Source organism: Panthera pardus, unplaced genomic scaffold (assembly GCF_024362965.1).
Source record: "Panthera pardus isolate Hobbes unplaced genomic scaffold, ASM2436296v1 HiC_scaffold_10, whole genome shotgun sequence".
NCBI classification, from domain to species: Eukaryota; Metazoa; Chordata; class Mammalia; order Carnivora; family Felidae; genus Panthera; species Panthera pardus.
In genome coordinates this window covers 34,529,062-34,549,686 of record NW_026526655.1, presented here as the reverse complement: position 1 = coordinate 34,549,686, position 20,625 = coordinate 34,529,062, and the positions used below count along the sequence as shown (strand labels likewise).

Below are 20,625 nucleotides of genomic sequence, written 5' to 3'. Positions count from 1 at the left end.
CAGCCCCTCTGCCCCGGCTCCCTCCCGCCAGTCCGTGGAGCGCGCACTGCCTCTCCGCCCTTCCTACCCTCTTCCGTGGACCTCTTGTCTGCGCTTGGCTCCAGAGACTCCGTTCTGCTAGTTTCTGGTGGTTTTCTGGGTTAGTTAGGCAGGTGTAGGTGGAGTCTAAGTGATCAGCAGGATGCGCGGTGAGCCCAGCGTCCTCCTAAGCCGCCATCTTCCCCTCACGGACTTTTTTTTGATGTATTTTAAAGACATCAGTATGTTTCCCCTAAATAATTTAGCTTGCATATCAGGCATAATTATCCATGTTGTTGCATGAATCTTTGGCTTATTTCTTTTTACTGCTGAGTAGTATTTCCATTGCATGGATATACTGCCATGGTTTATCCATTTGTCTATTGATGGAATTTTAAGTTGTTCCCAATTTGGGGTTATTATAAGTAAAGCTGTTGTGAATGTTCATATACAAGTCTTTGTACAGATACATGCTTTTATTTATCTTGAATAAGTACTTAAGAGTACTTTTGTGAGGTCATATGATAAGTATACTTTACAATAAGTAGCCAAACTGTTTTCCAAGTGGTACCATTTTACATTTCTGCTAGCATTGTATTAAAGTTGAAGTTGTTGCATATTCTCGCTGATACTTTGTATTGTCAGTTCTTTTGATTTTAGCCATTCCAGTAGGCTTTTAATTTGCATTTCCCTAATAATTATTGGTATCAAGTATCATTTCATGTACTTATTGGCAATTGTTTTGTAAAGTGTCTATTCAAATCTTTGGCGTATTTTTTTAAATTTTTTTTATTAAAAAAAATTTTTTTAACATTTTATTTATTTTTGAGACAGTGAGAGACAGAGCATGAACAGGGGAGGGTCAGAGAGAGGGAGACACAGAATCTGAAAACAGGCTCCAGGCTCTGAGCTGTCAGCACAGAGCCCGATGTGGGGCTCAAACTCACGGACCGAGAGATCGTGACCTGAGCCGAAGTCGGCTGCTTAACTGACTGAGCCACCCAGGCGCCCCTCTTTGGCGTATTTTTAAAATGGGTTATTTGTTTTGTTATTATTGTTCATATATTCAAGTTTTATGTCCATTGTGAGACATGTATTGGAAATATTTTCCCCTGGTCTATGGTTTTTCCATACTTTTATTTTCAATCTATTTGTATCTTTGTATTTTAAAAAATTTTTATTTATTTTGAGAGAAAGAGAGAGCGAACAGGGGAGGGGAAGAGAGAGAGAGACAAAGAATCTCAAGCAGGAACTGCACTGTCAGCAGGGAGCCTGATGCGGGGCTCAAACCCACCAACCACGAGACAGTTATAGCTTGAGCATAGATTTTTTTCAATACAGTCTAACAAGCTTTCCTTTTGATTAGGTTATTTGAGCCTTTCCATTACATATATATATGTATATATATGTATATATATGTATACATATACATACATATTGTGTGTATTTACATACATATGCATACACATTACATATGTATATGTGTATGTGTATATATATATATATATATATATATATATATATAATTGTTTATTTTCAGAGAGAGAGAGAAAGAGAGTGTGAGCAGGAGAAGGACAGAGAGGGAGAGAGAGAATCCCAAGTGGGCTCTGCACTGTCAGCGCAGAGCCCAACGAGGGGCTCAAACTCATAAACCTGCATCAAAATCAAGAATCGGATGCTTAACTGATTGAACCACCTAGGTGCCCCCTTTTCCATTTAATATTATTATTTACACAGTTGGATTTGCATGTGCCATTTTACTTTTACTTTTTGTTTTCTATATGTCTCATGCCTTTTCTGTCCCTTTATATCTCTTTTACTGCTTCCTTTTGCATTAAGCGTATATTTTTTAATGTAGTATCTTAATTTCTTTAATGATTTTTCAACATATTTTTTAAAGTTATTTTTTAGTGATTTCTCTATGGTTTACCATTTACATCTTAACTTACCAGAGGCAGCTGGGATTTATACTAGCTAGTTCCAATGAAATATAGAAATCTTGCTCCTACATAGCTCTATTCCCTCTTTCCTCCCTTTGTGGTATTTTGTTATATATCACATCAATTAATGTTATACATTCAAAAATACATTGGTACAATTATTACTTTACCATCTGTAGTCATTTCCTTATCCCAGTATAGCTTTGCTCCTACCCACCTCCTTTGTGCTATTATTGGCAAATATATTTCACATATATTAATTTCTCTGTTATAGGCACAATGATCCATTACATTACTTTACACAATTGCTTTTTAAACCAATTAAGAGGAAGAGAAGAAATTTTAATTTATACTATTTTCTATATTTTCATTTTTTTGTTTTTAATTGAATTATAGTTGACATACAATATTTGTTTCAGGTGTACAACATAATGAGTTGACAATTACATTATGAAATGCTCACCATAAGTATATTTACCTTTTGTCACCATACAAAGTTATTGCAATAATTTTCCTTATGCTGTACTTAGTCCAGACTTATTTCTTTTATAACTGGAAGTTTGTACTCCTTAATCCTCTTCCCTTATTTTTCCTATCAACCCACCCACTCCCCTCCTCTGGCAGTCACCAGTTTGTTTTCTGTATTTATGAGTCTGTTTCTATTTTTTTGTTTGCTCATTTGTTATGTGTGTTAGTGTTTTAGATTCCACATATAAGTGAAATCAAATCATTTGTCTTTGTCTTATTTCAGCATAATACCCTCTAGATCCATCTATGTTGTCACAAATGTTAAGATTTCATTCTTTTTTTTATGACTAATATTCTATTGTGTGTATATATATATATATATATGTATACATATATGTATAAACATCTTTTTCCATTCATATATTGGTGGACACTTAAGTTGACTATTGTAAATAATGCTGCAGTAAATATAGGGGTGCATATATTTTCTTGAATTAGTGTTTTCATTTTCTTTAATACCCAGTAGTGGAATTACTGGATATTATGGTATTTCTATTTTTAATTTCTGAGGAACCTCCATACTGTTTTTATTTATACTGCCTTTTATAATTTTGTAACTACTTTTTTTGGTGCTCTTTGTTTTTTGTGTGTGAGTATTTGAATTACTGTCTGGAGTTATTTGCTTTTAGCCTAAAGAACTTCCTTTAGTAATTCTTGAAAGGCAGGTGTGCTAGCACAATTTTTTTGTTTTTGTTTGAGTATTTCACCTTATTTCCCCAGTCTTATTTTCATAAGGTTGTTTTGCTGGATATAGGATTCTTAGTTGAAAGTTTTTTTTCTTTCAGCACTTTGAATATGTTTTCTCATTGCCTTTAGCCTTTATTTAGTTTTTGGTGAGAAGTCAACTATTAACCTTACTGGTATATACTTGTAAGCAAGAGTTGTTATTCCTTTGTTGCTTTCAGGGTTTATTCCTTGTCTTTGACTTTCAGCATTGTTACTGTAATATATCTGCTTGTAGAGCTCTTTGCATTTATCTTATTTGGAATTTTTGGAGCTTCCTGGATGTGTAGGTTACAGTTTTTGAATACATTTGGGAAGCTTTTAGCTCTTATTTCTTTGTATATTTTTTCTGCTTCTTTTCATTCTCTTCTTCTGGTATTCCCATTATGCATGTGTTTGGTGTGCTCCATGGTGTTGCGCATTTCTCTGAGGCTCTCTTCATTTCTCTCTGTTCTTTGGCTTGTATAATCTCCATTTCTTAGTTAGCTTATTCTTTCTTCTGCCAGTTCAAATCTACTGTTGAGCCCATAATAAAGTTATTTCCACTCCAGAGTTTCTATTTGGTTCATTTCTATAATTTCTGAGTTATGTCCCTGCTCTAGGGGCTGAATATCTCTTTATTGGTATTCTTTCTTTGATATGACATTATCATACTGATGAAGGAGTGTGGGCCAAGCTGAGGGCAAAATACAGGCTAACAGCACGCTTCTTTCCCACCCACCCCTCCCCACCCCAGGTGGGATATGTGTGACATAATATGTAATATGTGGCTTAATGATGTGTGATATGTGGCTTATGGCCCCCTGATATATATCTGAAGGGTCTCATGACTGAGGTTTTATTAAATGGTAATAAATGGTTGCCTAGCAACATCTAGCCCCTCTAGCAAGGTCCTGGAAACCTTGCTCCCAAAATACCTTAGAGACTTACTCTATCCCTGACCCCCTCCCAACCTGAGGGTATATAATGAGTTACCCATCATGACCCCTGTGCCGCTCTTCTGCCCACGGGTCCTGTTCCCATGCTTTAATAAAATCACGTTTTTGCACCAAAAATGTCTTCAAGAATTCTTTCTTGGCCATTGGCTCCGGACCACTGCATGCATCACCCCCAAACTTCATCAGTACCTTTCTTCTTTGATCCTGCTTTTCTTTAGCTCTGGGAAAATATTTATAATGGCTACTTTGAATTTTTTTCTGATAAATCTGACATCAAGTTGCTCTCACAGGCAGTTTTTATTGCCTATTTTTCCAGTGTATGAGTCATACCTTCCTGTTTCCTTGCATACTTCCTTGTTTTTTCTTTGGAAACTGGGCATTTATTACAAGTACCAACTCTGGGTGCTTATTTTTCCTCCCTCGTCCTCCTCACTTTGTTATTATTTGCTTGTTTATTTGTTTAGTGACTGGCTGGATTATTTTAGTAAAGTTTACTCCCCCCCTCTTAAATTTCTGATGTTTTTATCCTAGTATTATGGTAATTTGGCTACAGCTCTCTTTGTCTTATTTCCTGACCACACCCAGCTGTTAAACTTCAACAGTTCACTGCCTGATTGCTCTATTATTTTCAATGCTGTCCTGAGACATAAATTTCTCTATAAATGGATCCAATCAACTTCTGGGTCCTTTGAAGCAATATTTTATGAGGTCAGTGTTATTATCTGTTCTCACCCAAGGAGGGCTTCCCTCAACTGTCTTTATCTTTGGTTCTCTCTGGCAAACTAGCCAATTTACAATTTAGCCCATATCTTGAATCTCCTCACAATTGCCTAACACTAAAACCCCCAGGTTTTTGAGAGCACAGCTTGGCTTACATTTCTCCATGTTTTTGGCACATGAAATCACTTCCTTTGGGAAGAGATTTAAGCTATGTGTTTCATGGACTGCCCCCCCCCCCCCCCCTTCAATTAGAAAGCCAGGGCTTTGGGGAAGAGGAAGAACAGTGGCAAACTGAGTCACATCTCTGCTCTTAGGGGCTGAACTCTAGGTAGAGGAGGGGGTAGTAGCCCGAGGTCCTCTGGCTTATCTCTCTGGTCCCAACTACCACTTCTGAGGTGAGGGTGATTAGGTCCCTAGTATTCGCAGCACTCCAGCCCAAGGTAGATCCTCTATTCCATGAGTGGACTGGATGGGAGAAAAGATCCTCCATCTCTCAACCACACCTACCCAGGATTTAGCTTTAGCGTCAGGTACTAGGGCCTGGTGAGAATTGCTGACATTCTGCTCCACCCCCTGGAATTATGGGGAGAGGAGAACCTGTGTTCTTGATTGCAGCAGAGTGGGGTCTCTGCTGAGTAGAGAGGGTGAAGCGGTCCTGGTTGAAATACTACAGATTCTCACTCGCCTTTCTTATCACATTTTCATGGATTTTCTTGAATAGATATTTTTTTCATTTGCTGTTTTTCTCTTAGGACTATTTCCAAGGGTTTAAGTGACTATTTGTTGTTCGCTTGTTTTAAAATAATTTTCATCAGTATCACTGGGGAGTGGGTCATCTGAGCTCCTCATGCTCTCAGGCCAGTAGTTAATCTCTTGGTGCTGTTATTCTTGCAACTTTCCTGTAAGCTTAAATTGATTTCAAGAAAAGTTAAGAAATAAAAAAAAGACACAGAAGAAAGTGGTTTTTAGGAATAAACATTAAAATATAAAGTGCTTTTGCACTTGCGATTATTCATTCCCATGCATTGGTATCCAAACACTAGCAGTGTTTGCTTGCTCTTAATGACAACTAGAACTACCTTAAACAAACACCCTGGGTTCATAGCATATCCAGATATTGAGGAAGAAGACAATTTTACTTTACCTTTCAACGTTCTTTTGTCTGGTCTAAGAATTAAATTGGCATATGACAGATTAACAGACTACAAAATTTAATTACCTACCTATCAGGCAGTCAGGCAAGTGAGGCTTCTGTGTCATTCAGAGATAAGGAGAAGGGAGGGGTCAGGGGCCTGGGACCTCAAAGGGAAGGAAGACAATTCACAGGAAGATGAAAGAGAGTAAATGTTCGGTAAACAAATGTTTGCTGGGCCAGACGGAAACAATGGGACAGAGAGAGGAATTTTAACAGACTTTGCTAACTTCTTCCCTGTCTAAAACACCTAGTTCATATTATACTATAGTTAACTATGTTGATAGGTCCCTTCCTAGAGCACATCCAAATTCGTCTACACAGTTAGAGGGAGGGTCAAAGGTTCTTTCCGAGTTTGTTTCTTGAAAATAATCACCAGAACAATCCACATGCCAAAGACACATTTTGGGGTGATATATTTTTTTCTCCCCTGCTCAGTAATAGAGGGTAGTAACAGCTGGTTGACTGTGGCACAGGAGTGTTTTAATTCAAAAGGACTCAGGGACTGGTGAGTGGGGGGGCGGAGGGGGGTCTCTGGGTTTAACACAGTGAACGTCAGGCCATCAAGCTTTCTTAGCGGCTTTTCCTGGGTGAGCAAGGCCAATGGAGGCGTGACTGGGCAGGAAGGCGCCACGTCCGCTTCCAGGCTTAGGCTTTCAGTTTCCTTTCTCCATCTTGCCTACGATTTTCTGCGTCAGTGTCAGCGAAGCCTGACAGGGCAGCCTAAGAAGAGCCCCGCGGTGTGCAGGACGGTAAGTGCCCAGGGCTTGCTCTCCCCGCTCCCCACCCTCCCCAGGTCCAAGACTCGAGGCTGGTGGGGGCAGCGGGGGGCCTCCCCAGCCGCCCCTCCCGCCCCTCCCGCCCCTAGCAGCTACTCGCGGACTAGCTCTTCCCGGAACTGGTCTGGGGCGGGAGAAGCCAGGCAGGGGTTACGGGAAGAGGGGGCCTTCTGGCAGGTGACTCAGCCCTGTGGGGTCCTTACCTCCCGTTGGACTGGCAGGCGCCCTCCCGGGGCGGCTGGGGGCGGTGGCAGGGGGCGGTGGCAGCGGGACAAACCGCCTAACAAACCCGCTCCCTCGCCCTCCCCCACCCCACTTCTCAGCAGGGCCGCGGGTGGCTGCCAGGGTCCCGGGTGCTGTCCCGAGAGCCCCTACCTCCAGCCCACGTAACCCTTGCCTAACACTGAAGCTCCAGAGGACGAGTAAACGTTGCTTAAAATTGAGAGTTGCTCAATTCCTGGGGTAAACTGTTCAAAAGACTTGGCTTTTTTTCTTTCGAAAAGTTGATGAGAAAGAAGACTTTTCCTGCAGCAGTATGTATGTGTCTCCGCCGGAGTAGCTGGTCTGGCAGGAATTTTTACTTTCTCCCCATAGCCTGGTGAAGTAGGTCAGGACTGTTGTTTTTCACAGCAGTGCAATATGTATTTTGGCAAATTGCAAGGAAACTTTGCGAAAGTTTGGAATGATTGGTAAGATTTTGGTAAAGCCTTAGCTTAAACTTGTTCTCCGCTCCCCGCCTCCCCCCAAAGAACTGGGAGACGTTGAGTTCAAGATGTTATTTCTTGACTGTGTCCTGATTGGGACAGAAGGACATGTTCTTTCTAAACATTAACAGTGGAATGCAATAGAACAGAGGCCACTGAAGTACGTTTTTGGTTCAAGGGAACAGGAAATGAGTAAGGGCGTAGGTTAGTAAGGACGCTAAATTGCCTCGAATTATTTTCATTTGTTGACACTTGAAATTTTTTACGCAATGAGACTGTAGTGCCAATAGAGAGAATATGTCAAGCATTTGGACACCGACAGACCTGGGTAATCTAAAATTTAAACTGGGCTCTGGTGGGCTTGACCTACTTTAGTTAAGATATTTCAGATAAGAGGAACAGAATTTTTGGTATTTTCCCTCTGGTGGTGCCCCTAAATAATCTTACGATAAAGTTCATTAGGAAAAAACTTGGCTTAACTCCAAAATTAAAAAGAAAAGACTCAAATTTGGAAAGGAATTTTGAATGTTTGCCATACAGAAGTTTTCCCTTTTCATGTTACCTTGTGTTTTACTTACAGCTTCTGGGATGAAGGTCCTGATTAAAATGGCCTTTTCTAACGACTTTATGTTTTAGATTTCTGTTTGTTACTGACCTTGGTACTTCTCTTTAACACTATATTACTTACTAGCTTGCACCTGCTTTAAGAAGGAGACTGAATCCGCCTGCAGGTGTGAAGTGCACCTTGCCCTCCTGGAAATGGGCGTGGGTGGGTGGGAGTGTAGTAAAGGGCAGTTTTTTCAGGGTAGCAGGGGGCCTAGCGCAAATTGAAACGGAAGCAGGTTTCGTCTCTGGGGCGCCCGCGAGTCAGACCTTCACTCTCAGTGGGGAGGTGGGGCGTAGCCGCAGCACCCACCTACTGGGTCTCCCCCAGCAGCACGTTAATTCCCCGGAGCGCCACGTGGGCCCTTTGCTTACACAACGGAGAGTTTCGGGACAGCAGCGCATGTGCTCTCGTGGAGTTTCTTAGGTGTGGGGGGCTGAGGGTTCTCGAGCCTTAAGTCTCTTGTGGGCGGCCTGGAAGAGGCGCACAGGGGCTCAGCTGGAAGAGGCTCGCGGAAAGCCCAATGGGGAGTGCACCTGTTGATGCGTGCAACGCTCTCCTCCAGTTCCCGGAGTACTCCCGACGCGGTTTCCCCTAACGGCAGGTCCCGCACTGGTGGGTCCCCTTCCCGCCTGAGATCCAGCGGGAAGAGCCGGCCTACCCGGGCGTGAGTAGAATTAAGAATCCTGTCCGTCTCTCCTCTCTCGACCTGCGCCCCCTTGCGGGAGTCGCCCTGGGCTCCGGGGCTGTAACTGTCCCGGATCCTGGCAGAAAAGGATTGAGCCCCTCTTGGCCCTTCCGGCCGGTTCTGGAGCCTCCTGGGGATTCATCTTACAGCAGTAGAAGTCACGAGGCGTGTCACTTTTTTAAATCTGAGGAACGGACTCCGTTTGGTTATTTCTTCCTTTGTAGGGCCGCAAAAGTTAATTAAAGTCGTGTTTTTGGACTCAACTGACTCCTTTCCTTTGATTCAGTGTAATCCTACAAACATTTATTGAGCTCCTATGGGCCAGGCTGAGTTCTGGGTGCTGGGGACATAGAGACGGAACTGAACTTGGTTCCTTCCCCCAGAAGCTCTCAGAGTGGTTGGGGGAGACGGAGCAGTTATCCACACGGGTAACTTGGGCTTAAGGGGCCTGGAGGGGGGCCACTGACAGGGGAGGAATGGGAGGAAGATGGTGGGGCCAGTTGGAGAAGTAATGACAGGTAACAGAGGGCAACATGTACTCAACGCTCATTCCTGTTTTCCGTATTATGCATCATTGAGGTAAGAAACACTATTTCTCCTTTATGTTCAGCTTCTGTCACCTCCTCTCCCAAGACTTCATAACCCACCCACGAATGTTCCCTTCCTCTACATTTTCATACACTCTGTGGCTGTCTTTACACTTACCATGAATTGCACTTAACACTCTGTATCCTAATACTTTTCTTTAAAAACTTTTCAGTTAAGTTGTATTATAATTTTCTGTGTTAAAATTCATGCAGAGTAAATAGAGAAAGCTCTCAGGAGTCTGTTCCCTAAGATAACCAAAGGTTGCAGTTTAGTGTCTTTTTCAGACATTTACACACTCAAATACAGCCTTTTAAGTGTTTTTAAATATATAATTTTTTGCTCTTTTGTTTTCTTATTTTGTATGATGCTGTTCAACTGCATTTCAGAACTGTTTTTTTTTTTTTCTTTTCTATTAACATCTCTATTTTTCTCAGATGTAATTTCACTCTCCTCTGGCATCAGTGTTTCTAATGATTTTTTCCCCCCTGATGACCACCTTTCTTGTTTCTGAGAATATGTGTATCCACAATTTACATTTAATTCATCTGCTTGCTCATATGCCCCCAGTGTTTTTTCTCCCTCAATTCTGGGTTTAGAGAAGTAATTTCTTCTTTGACTCCATGTACATTTGAATGAATGAATGATGAATATGTATATATTTTAATATTTTCTTTCCAGATAAAACTGCTTTTTTCTCTGATGGTCTCTGCTTTTAGCCATATTGTCTTTATTTGGCCATTTAAGTTTTTGTGCAAAACAAACAGCTTTCTCATTGTTTTTTTCTTATTCTATATATTGGGTTGTCATCTTTGGTGATTCAGTACTTGTGAAAGATGTGATATAATGTTCATGTATATATTCAAGATGGTTTGTGTCTTCTACATGGAACCTTTCTACTGGAGAAATTAACCCATTTTATTTACATTAATATCTATATGCTTCAGTTTTTCAATATAATTGAAAAATCCTCTTGTAGTTCCGTGCTCCAAGGTTTAAAATGTTCCCCAGGGTAATGGTTTCCTTTTATCATCTGATAAGCTTCCTTATCTACTTGTCAAGTTCTTGAGTTGTTGTTTTTGTTGTTTTTTTTTAAACTTCTTTCAGATCTTCACTTTAGCTTACTATATTTTGTTTGTTTGGTTTTGGTTTTGGACTTGAAACTTTCAAAAAGTATAGTTTTTAAAATCAGTGATATTTGTTTTAAAGAATAAACACATGAAAATCTTGCGTGGATACTATCTGGTGAATGAATCAAATTCCTTGCAAGAATTGAATAAAATAAATAATAAGTTAATTATTCCCTACATTCAGCATTTACTGAGCACCTGCATTTACTGAGTCTATCTTTTTCACCTGGGTTGTCAACAGGAATGCCACGGAAAGTAGAAAGAGGAACCAGGTAGGAAATAAGAAGCTGGAAACAGGTACCAGAGATAATGATGGGGCTGAAGCAAATGAGGAATTTTAGTTTTCTTCTTCACTTTTCTTCATTTTCCAGATTTTCCTATAGCATCCAAGTAGTGCTTTTTATAATTAAAAGAAAGAATCCTATAAAAATAAGTTTAAGAGCTTTGTATCTCCTGTATTATGCACAACTTGTGATTTTGAACACGACTGTTTCCTGATGGGCTAACCTTGTCCCTTTAGCTACTAAGAATCTGTTGTATAAACTGAGAAAATATACCTATTAGGTTGAATTTGTTTAATTTTATTTATTTATTTTGAGACAGAGAGTGCAAGCAAGGGAGGAGCAGAGAGAGGGAGCGAAAGAGAGAATCCCAATGTGGGGCTCAAGCTCCCAAACCATAAGATGGGTTCTTGGAGCGCCTAGGTGGCTCAGTTGGTTAAGCATCTGACTTCAGCTCAGGTCAGGATCTCATGGTGTGTGAGTTCGAGCCCTGCATCGGAGTCTGTGCTGACAGCTCGGAGCCTGGAACCTTCTTTGGATTCTCTGTCTCTGTCTCTCTCTCTCTCTTTCTCTCTGCCCCTCCCCAGTTTGTGTGCTCTCTCTCTCTCTCTCTCAAAAATACATAAATTAAAAAAAAAAAAAAGATTTGGACTCTCAACCAACTGAGGCACCCCAGGCACCCCTAGGTTGAATTTTTAATTCAAGCTAGTCTTGTATAGATGGGCCTCAGAGAATATTTGCTAAACATTTTATTTTACTGTAGCATAACTGATACCTTGGTTGTTTCTTGACCCCCTTTTGAGTCCTTTGATGAAAACCTTGAGAAGAGGGAATGTGTATCTTCCTGATAGCAGTTGTATGGTGATAAAGAAGACACCAAACAGCCATATGATAGTGTGAGGCATTTACTACATTCATCAATTTACTCTGAGGCTTCAATTTCCTCAACAACAGCAACAGCAACAAAAACCAACAGGCAAAACTGAGTTTAAGCAGGATTCCAAATTTTAATGATTCAGCAAAGTCTGAGTTCAGAGACCAGATCTTAGTTCCAAGTAGTGCAAAGAAGGGCTGTGACCTAGCCTTAATTCTTTGTACGTATCTGAGCCATACAAGGTATTAGTAATTTTTTAAAAGTTTATTTATTTTGAGAGAGACAGAGACAGTGTAAGTGGGGGAGGGGCAGAGAGAGAGAGAGGAGAGAGAGAGAATCCCAAGCAGGCTCCGTGCTGTCAGTGCAGAGCCCAACGTGGGGCTCCAACCCATGAAGCCATGAGACCAAGAGTTGGACACTTAGCTGACTGAGGCACCCAGGTGCCCCAAAGTATTAGTAATTTTGTTGATGTCCTATTTGAGGAAAGAATTCTTTAAATTTAGGCATCTTTGAGTCCATCCTTTGAGAATTATACCACACACAGAGGACCTGCCTAGAGACTTGGCAAAAATGAAAATCCTGACACATAAATCTTAGGGTTTTAGAAATTGTGATAAATGCAAAAGGTAAAATTTTAGCTAAAGGTACAGGGAGATGTACCTTTTGTTAACACATCTTGGCTAGAGATGTTGTATTCCGCCTGTTTAAGGTGAGGTCCTGCCAGGTCCTAGGAAGCCCTGCATAGGGGCTCACCCAGCCTCTTACAAATCACATTTAAGCCACTGTTACTTAACCAATAGCATTGTTACCCCTTATATTTGCAAAAGCTACCTTTCACAATCTGTTTCCTGGATCTAACAGCCAGGTTCCAAGTATGATATCTGCTCCAACACCAGCTCCCATCTTGCTTCATTGTACATTGTGAAAGGATGAGTAAGCTTTACACATGTTCAGGCCTGCTGGAGCTGTGTAATGATGACCAGTCTGTTTTTGGCAGGCCTGGCCAGGGCTCACCACAGCCTAATGAAGGTGAATGAGAACCTACCAAACCTCAAGGACCTCACCACATATGACAGGTACCCAACTAGAATAAGATAAATGCCAGACGAAAGTAAAAACAGTGCTACGATGGGGCGCCTGGGTGGCTCAGTCGGTTAAGTGCCTGACTTCGGTTCAGGTCATGATCTCACAGTTAGTGAGTTCTGGCCCTGCGTCAGGCTCTGTGCTGACCGCTCAGAGCCTGGAGCCTGCTTTGGATTCTGTGTCTCCTTCCCTCCCTGTTCCTCTCCTGCTTGTGCTCTCTCTCTCAAAAATAAAGACTATAAATAAATAAATAAATAAATAAATAAAACAGTGCTACTAAGCAGCAGGAGATGACTTGATTTGGGGATCAAGACAAGCTTATGGAAGTGAAGTCTTGAAAGGTGGGGTAGAATTTCAACAGGTAGAGACTGGGAAGAGGGGAGGAGCTTTCCAAATGGAGGCAAATGCTTGAGCAAAGAGGTTGGGACAGAAAAGCACTGGCCAGAGAACATGGAGATATCTATTTGCAGTGAGTTTAATTACAGGTTGGGCAGAACTCTTAGGTATTCTTGGGGAGATACTCTTAGGTGCTTGGGCTATGTAGGAGAAGTTTGCCCTTGTGGAAATTTAACTTTGGTTAAGATGGAGTGGGCCATTGCAGTAAAAGGATTTGCTTTTATTGCCCCTGGTGATTCTGTTTATGTTTTTGTGTCTGATTAGATGATTTATAATCTCCTTCTATCTAGATCCTTTCTTATTCTGTGGTTCTTTAATTCCCTCATTTTCTGCAGCTTCTATGCAACTGTTATAAAACAGGGAGGTGATTGGTGGTAATGTTATGTTGGCGTTTGTGGGAGCTTCCCTGAGAGTCATGGGCCTGAACTTCATTAAAGAACTTCATAAAAATATCTTCTAGGGGAGCACCTGGCTGGCTCAGTCTGTCGAATATGCAACTTTTGATCTTAGGATTGTGGGTTCAAGCCCCATGTTGGGTGTGGAGCCTACTTAAAAAAAGAAAAAAAAGTTTTTAACATGAAATTTATTGTCAGATTGGTTTCCATACAACACCCAGTGCTCACACCAATAGGTGCCCTCCTCAATGCCCATGACCCACCCTCCCCTCCCTCCCACCCCCCATCAACCCTCAGTTTATTCTCAGTTTTTAAGAGTCTCTTATGGTTTGGCTCTCTCCCTTTCTAAGAAAAAATGTTTTAAAAAAATCTTCTAATTTTATGTCTTTTTATAATTGAGATTATCTATTGTTTGTGGGAAATTTGCTATAATTGAAGCACATGGCTTGTGAAGCCAAATCATGTTTTAATATATAATTTTAGCTACTAATGCATAATAGTGGTCAGTAACATCTCAACTTGGAGTGTTTATGGCTCAGCTTCAGTATATGGTCATCTAGACTATGTTTGAGTATGTATCTGTAGCATTCCAGAAATCAGGAACCACATAATGATCTGTTATTTATAGACCTCATTTTAAATATCTCTGTGTGGGGGGGGGAGGTTGTGCAAAATGGCATTTCATGTGCTCTCTGAGGTTTAAAATGCCTCAGGTGGAGGAGGAAAGAGGGTTCATTATATTAGCTGCTTGAATTGTTACACAAACTTCCCACCTCTACAGATTCTGTACACAAACGGGAGGAAGGGGGGTTCTGTTAGGTTCTAGAACTCCCATTAGATGGCTACTTCTCTTTTGCCCAGGATCATGTAACCCCTTCTCCTTGATCCTTTCAGAATCCTCTGGGTGACTCTCTCGGGGACTTTATGTTCATATCTCAGTGGGGATTTCCAGACACATGAAAGTTCCAGCTTTGCATGCTGCTTTCTGCAGCTGGCAAAGCTGGCTTTTCTCCATCACTGTTCAGTTTTGTGGTGTTTCAGGGAAATTACATTTGCTTTCATACTGTGACCATGTTTGTTTGTTTGTTTTCATGCCATGCTATGACCTTGCTTCAGATACAGAAGCACTACAAAGAATGGAATATTCAGTATGTCTTTGGACAGGTCGAGGTATAATGGGAACCAGTTATGCTGGTGGCTGTGCTGCTGATTACAGAGAATGTTATGTGCTTTAGATACCAGATAGTTTGGAGGCAAAACTGACATCCTGTGAGAAAGATTGAGAAGCCTGACTTAAGTTAACCACACTTTACTGTCGCCTATTGGGACTAATGCTGGATACCAAGGAGGTATGTTCATAGTACTGTGATAATACAAAAAAGTTACTGGCTAAGTCTGTGTGTGCTTTTCCCAGGAAAGCTTTACACAGTAGGAGATGCTTCAGCTGGCCCTGAAAACTGAGAAGGGTTTTGTTTTGTTTTGTTTTTGCTAGACATGTAAGTAGAAGAGGTAGTCCAAGCAAAGGCATAGAGGCATGGGAAAGAACTCTGTGTTGAAGTTAGGTTGAAGCCAAATGTGCAAAGTCTGTGTTAATAAGAGATGAAGGCAGATGCTGGACTACAAGGAGCCTTGAATGCAAAGAAAATTGGAACCTGCAATGGGAGATGAGGAATCATTGGAAGGTTTAAAACAGGAAAATGACTTAGTTCAAGCATGAATGTTATAAAGTTCATTCTGAAAGGAGATCAATTTGGAGGGGTTGAGACCATAGGCAGGGAGAACAGAAAGACCAGGGGAAAAGTCTGGGTGAGAGATAGTTGCTAAAAGATAGTTGCTAGGAGAAGTTGCTGAAAGAGGGTACTGAGGAGTCAGAGAAGGTTAGGGAGGTATTGCATAAGCTATAGTGGTCTGAGGTGAGCCAAAGAAGACTTTCCAGGAGGGATTAATCGGCAGCATCAGACGGAGTAGTGTGCCCAGGTAAAAGAGGGCTTCCAAGTGACTTTGGATGTAGCTACTAGGACGTCACCAAGTTCCCTGCTTAATGGGAAGTAGACCACTGTCAGCAGGACTGGAATACTAGAGTGAGCCAAGTAAGACACTTACTTCAGGCACAACGTTTAAGAGGGTGCTCACAAACTCAGCAATCAAGATAAATAATCTTGAGGCGCCTGTGTGGCTCAGTCAGTTAAGCGTCCGACTTCAGCTCAGGTCATGATCTCACGGTCCGTGAGTTCAAGCCCCGCACCGGGCTCTGTGCTGACAGCTCAGAGCCTGGAGCCTCTTTCGGATTCTGTGTCTCCCTCTCTCTCTGACCCTCCCCCGTTCATGCTCTGTCTCTCTCTGTCTCAAAAATAAATAAATGTTAAAAAAATTAAAAAAAGATAAATCTTGAAGTGTAATATTTTGAAAAAAATTGACATTAATGCAAAAAAGTCACAATGAACAAAATATCAGAATTTAAAATAGAGACAGCGTCAGTATTACTGATTTTTCTTTTGCCTCAGGTTCCAGTATGGCTTGGCACAGAGTGTCATTATGTAAAGGATATGGTGGGAGGGAGGATGCAGATAAGGGGCATACTAAGGAGTGAATTGAAGTTGTGGGAGTTGAAGCACTGAGTGCAGACTCTTCCTTCATAAGGTTCCATTAATGTGAAGGGAAATAAAGTGAAAGGGTGGTTGGCCTTGGGATCTCAGGCTTAAGGTCTTTTTTGTTTTATTTCTTTTTTTAATATTGGAGAGACTTGAACATTTTTATAAGCTGGAGGTAGAGAGAGGTTGATGAAAGAGTGTTTGTAGGGGCTCACAGAGACAGAGGGCATGGGGGGTACGGGGTGGATGGCCCTGGCAAGGTGAAGGGCAGCAGGTGATGGCCCCACAATGGGAAGGTGGAAGGTTGTGGAAACTTATTCCTGATAAATGGCAAGGTCAACTGATGAGGGATGGCACTAGTAGGTGGTGAAAGTTAGAGCTGTTAGGCAGCTGTGGAGATGGAGCTGACCAAGGTCCTGTAAAAGTAGTTGCTGAGTGACAGTAAGGACCAGGTCAGGTTGAAAGCCACAAGGGTTTGGTGTGATCTTTCCCTCTCTCCTTGGCATGACTTGCTACTCTAAATGTATGAGTGGAGGAGGCTTACCATCCAAAGATGGGATGCTGGGGTGGCCAACTATCCTGGTTTTCCCAGGACTGAGGAGTTTCCTGATGATACAGACAGGACTTTTAGTGCTAAAACTGGAAAGTTCTGGCAAATCAGGACGAGTCATATACCGAAGAGCTGGTGGTCAGGAGGCAAAAGGGCAAGATAATTGCAGGTATTGGTCAGAGAGAGTTAGCATGTGCTCTAGGATCAGTCCAGGGAGAAAAGGAAGTGAGGCCATTACCTGGTAGCAACTTGTGAAGACTCCAGTTATTCACTGATTCATTCAGCAAATACTAATTGAGTGCCTACTATGAGTCAGGCACTGGGGTCCTTGCCCAGGATTTAACCACAAAGAAGATAAAAATGTCCTCATAGATTATCCTTCTGTGGTGGCTAAGGTCAGTTGGTGCTCAGGACCCATTCCCATCTCTGCCTAGAGGATGGAACATTACAAACTGCATTTCCTAGACTCCTTTACAACTGGGATGTAAACTAAGTTCTGCCAACTAGGTGCATTCAGGCAAGATTTGTAAATAGAAGCGAGGTAAAGCCTAACAGCTGGCTGCTCTTGTTAGTTTCTCTGTTGGCAAGCATGGTGGTGGTGAGGTAGGGATTTGGGCAGCAGCAGTTACCATGTCTACTCACCAGATTTAGAGGTGTTGGAAGCAGGTGGTGTGGTCGGCTGCTTTCTGATTTCTGGGTCACTCCCATGCAGGTGAGCCCAGCACTCCCAGGGACGGCCTCCTGATTCCCCACTGCCCTGGCTGAACCAAGATCTTTCTGGGTATAGAGGAGGTTTTTTCAGAAGCCCAGGCGAGAGCCATTTCCTCCAGCCCTTACAACAGTTTTGGAAGCACCTGTATTACATGTATTTCTACTGAAAATACCTGGAGTGTTTTTTGTTTCTAGAACCTGATACCACCCCTTCTATTAGTCAGTGTTGTGGATTTTAACTCTGGTGACATCAGCTTTGTTTAGTTTTTTTAAATGGCAACGGTCCCATGACCTCCATGTGAGAAATGAAACTGGAACCGGTCTTGTTGCTTTGGTTGTGAAGATTGGGGACAGTTTGAAGCACTGTGGAGACTTTGTGTAGGTGTGGAAAAGAAGAATTAAACTAGAATTTGCCAGTAAAGGGAGAAAAAGAAAAGGGGGATTTCTTACAAATTTTAGAAAACATACCCAGATGCCAGTTTTGTCTGGCTAGAGAAGGTGAACTGCTTAAAACAGTAGCGTGAAACCAAACTGACAGAATATTAACCGATCAGGAGGACTGGGTATTTGAAAACAAGAAAGAAAAAGAGTTGGATTTGGATCCCCCCTTTGTCTCTCAGCAGCTGCAAGTGAACATCTAAGGAGGTGAGTGGAGTGCTGAGCTAGGCAGCTCAGGCAGTGGTAGTTGCGGTGGGGGTGGGGGGGGCTGGCAAGTGGTGAGCACTGTCCTTACATGGAACTTTAAAGAACTCATTCGAACTGCCACCCACTCCCAACCCCCTCTTCTCCATCTTTGAACCATGCTAAATAAAATCTGACCTGTTCTTTTGGAGGATAACTTTGGGATGCCTCCAGGCTTTCTTGTTCTAATATTTATCTATATATACACCACGGAAGCTCTAAAAGCATTTTGAATGCTGTGAGTTGGTTTCTATACAGTATGCTTTGCTTCTCCCTTTCCTCCTCCCCTACGCCTGTATTTTCTTTATACAGTGCTTGTGAACTAGTAAAGGCTGGGTGTGGAAGAGAAAAAACTAATTTTTTACTTTGAAAATGTGTAGGGTTTCCCTTTGGCTTATTATAGTTTTCTAATTTTGTTGTACTGTGGTCAGAGAATGTGGTTTGAGGCACATTTATTTTGATATCTGTATACCTATTTCTCTGCTTATAAAGTAAAACGTTACAAATTCAGTCATTTCCCCTGTACATTTTTAGCTAGTCACATTCTGTTCATCCTGTAATGGAAACTACTTTTCTGAATTCAGTATTTATTATTACTATGTATGTTTTAATATTTTCACTACACACACACACATACACACATTGCTAAACAATATATGGTATTATTTTTAACAGTTAGGATCTTAATGTGAATTAATCATATGGTATGTATGCTTTAGCAACTTGCTTTTTGCTTCAGCAAAAATATTTGTTGTGTTGTTTTGTGTTTTGTTTGTGAGATTCATGTAGTTCTGGTTCATTCCTTTTCCAGGCTGTATAGTGTGTATACCTGTCTGAGAGTTTTTAAGGGATATTTACTTAGAAATTAAATTTTCATGTCATAGAGTAATGTATATTTTTTATCTTTACCAAATATTGTCAAATTGTTCTTCAAAGTGGCTGTACTAATTTGTGATTCTTCTAGTAATGTTGGCAATTTTATATTTCTGTGACAATTGGTAACAGATACTAGCATTTAACTGATGGGAAGTAATATCTCATTGTAGCTTAAATTTGCATTTTGCTGACCACTATTATGGCTCAAGCATCTTCTCATATGGTTAGTGGCTATTTGGTTTTTTCTTCTGGGAAGTGCCTATTGCCTATTTTCCCTTTGGGTTGCTTGTCTTATACTTATTGGTTTGCAGGATTTCTTTCTTTCTTTCTTTCTTTTTTAATTTTTTTTTCTTTTTTAAAATTTACATCCAAATTAGTTAGCATATAGTGAAACAATGATTTCAGGAGTAGATTCCTTAATGCCCCTTACCCATTTAGCCCATCCTCCCTCCCTCTTTCTTTCTTTCTTTCTTTCTTTCTTTCTTTCTTTCTTTCTTTCTTTCTTTCTTTCTTTCTCTCAAAGATTTTAATTTTAAGTAATCTCTGTACCCATTGTGGGGCTTGAACCAACAACCCCGAGATCAAGAGCCACATGCTCTACTACTGACTGAGGCAGCTAGGTGCCCCTGTGGAAATGCTTTCTATATTCTGGATACTAATTCTTTGTTAATTAAATATGATGCATTTGCCTTCTCTGTGCTTTATCATTTTTTAATCTTTTTCATTTTTAAAAGGATGTGTACTTTTTATGTCTTATAAAATCCTTTTGTAATCAGAGGTTATAGATTTTCATTTAGAATTTTATATCCAGGACTTGAGTACATGTGGAATTGACTTGTAAATGATATGAGGACAGGATCTCAATTTCCCCCTATATGTATTGAATAACCAGTTATCCCAGCCCCATTTCTGGATATGAATGTCCTTTCTCTATTGATTTTCAGGACCACCTCAGTCATCTGTGTATGGATTGATTTCTGAGTCCTCACCTGTGTATTGGTTGCTTTATTATATATCCCCTGTACCATATTACATTTGTATAAAACCTTGATATCTGGTAAGGCAACTTCTAACTGGTTGTTCTTAAAACTTATATTGGCTATTTTTAGACTTTCTCCTCCTTAACATACATTTAAAATCAGCTTGCCACAGTCCATGGAAATTTTTTTAAAAATTTTATTTGACTTATATTGTATTTATAAATTCATTTGAGTGTCTATGATAGCCAGTTTTTTTTCAATTATCTAATGTAGAGTTTCTCAATCTTAGCACTATTGGTATTTGCGGTTGGATAATTCCTTTTTGTGGGGAATGTACATCCGGGGATGTTGAGCAGCATCCCTGGCCTCTGTTTTCTACAGCCAGTAGCACCACCTGGTAATGATGACGAAAATGTCTCAAGACATTGTCAAATGTCCCCCGAGGGACAAAATTGCCACTGATTCAGAACCATTCATTTGGCCTATTATACTGCAGAAAATTTCCTCATTTTTTGGGAATTATTTTCATACTTATTTAAATTCTTTCAGATGTAGGTTCTTCAGATGTGAATTTTATTTGTGTTGTCTACTGTCATGGTGATTTTTATTTTTGTACATGGTAATTTTTAAGCATGAACTTGCCTCTAGCATAATGGAT

General features: G+C 40.9%; 1 protein-coding gene across 11 annotated transcripts in view; it reads left to right on the top strand.

Annotated features, from left to right (window-relative positions):
- The window catches only part of CFLAR (CASP8 and FADD like apoptosis regulator), an 81,342-nt gene that overhangs the window by 25,746 nt on the left and 34,971 nt on the right, over positions 1-20,625 (top strand). Inside the window, exon 1 of one of the 11 annotated variants that reach the window (XM_019439185.2) lies at positions 6,619-6,811. The exons of 3 other annotated variants lie outside the window; for them this stretch is intronic. The gene's annotated coding sequence lies outside the window, so the exon portion shown is untranslated. Of the gene's footprint in view, positions 1-6,618; positions 6,812-9,202; positions 9,414-10,767; positions 10,822-14,595; positions 14,928-17,672; positions 18,076-19,888; positions 20,045-20,625 lie in introns of those variants that run through there. 7 more of the 11 variants (XM_019439184.2, XM_019439177.2, XM_019439179.2 and 4 more) reach the window with 7 other exon arrangements.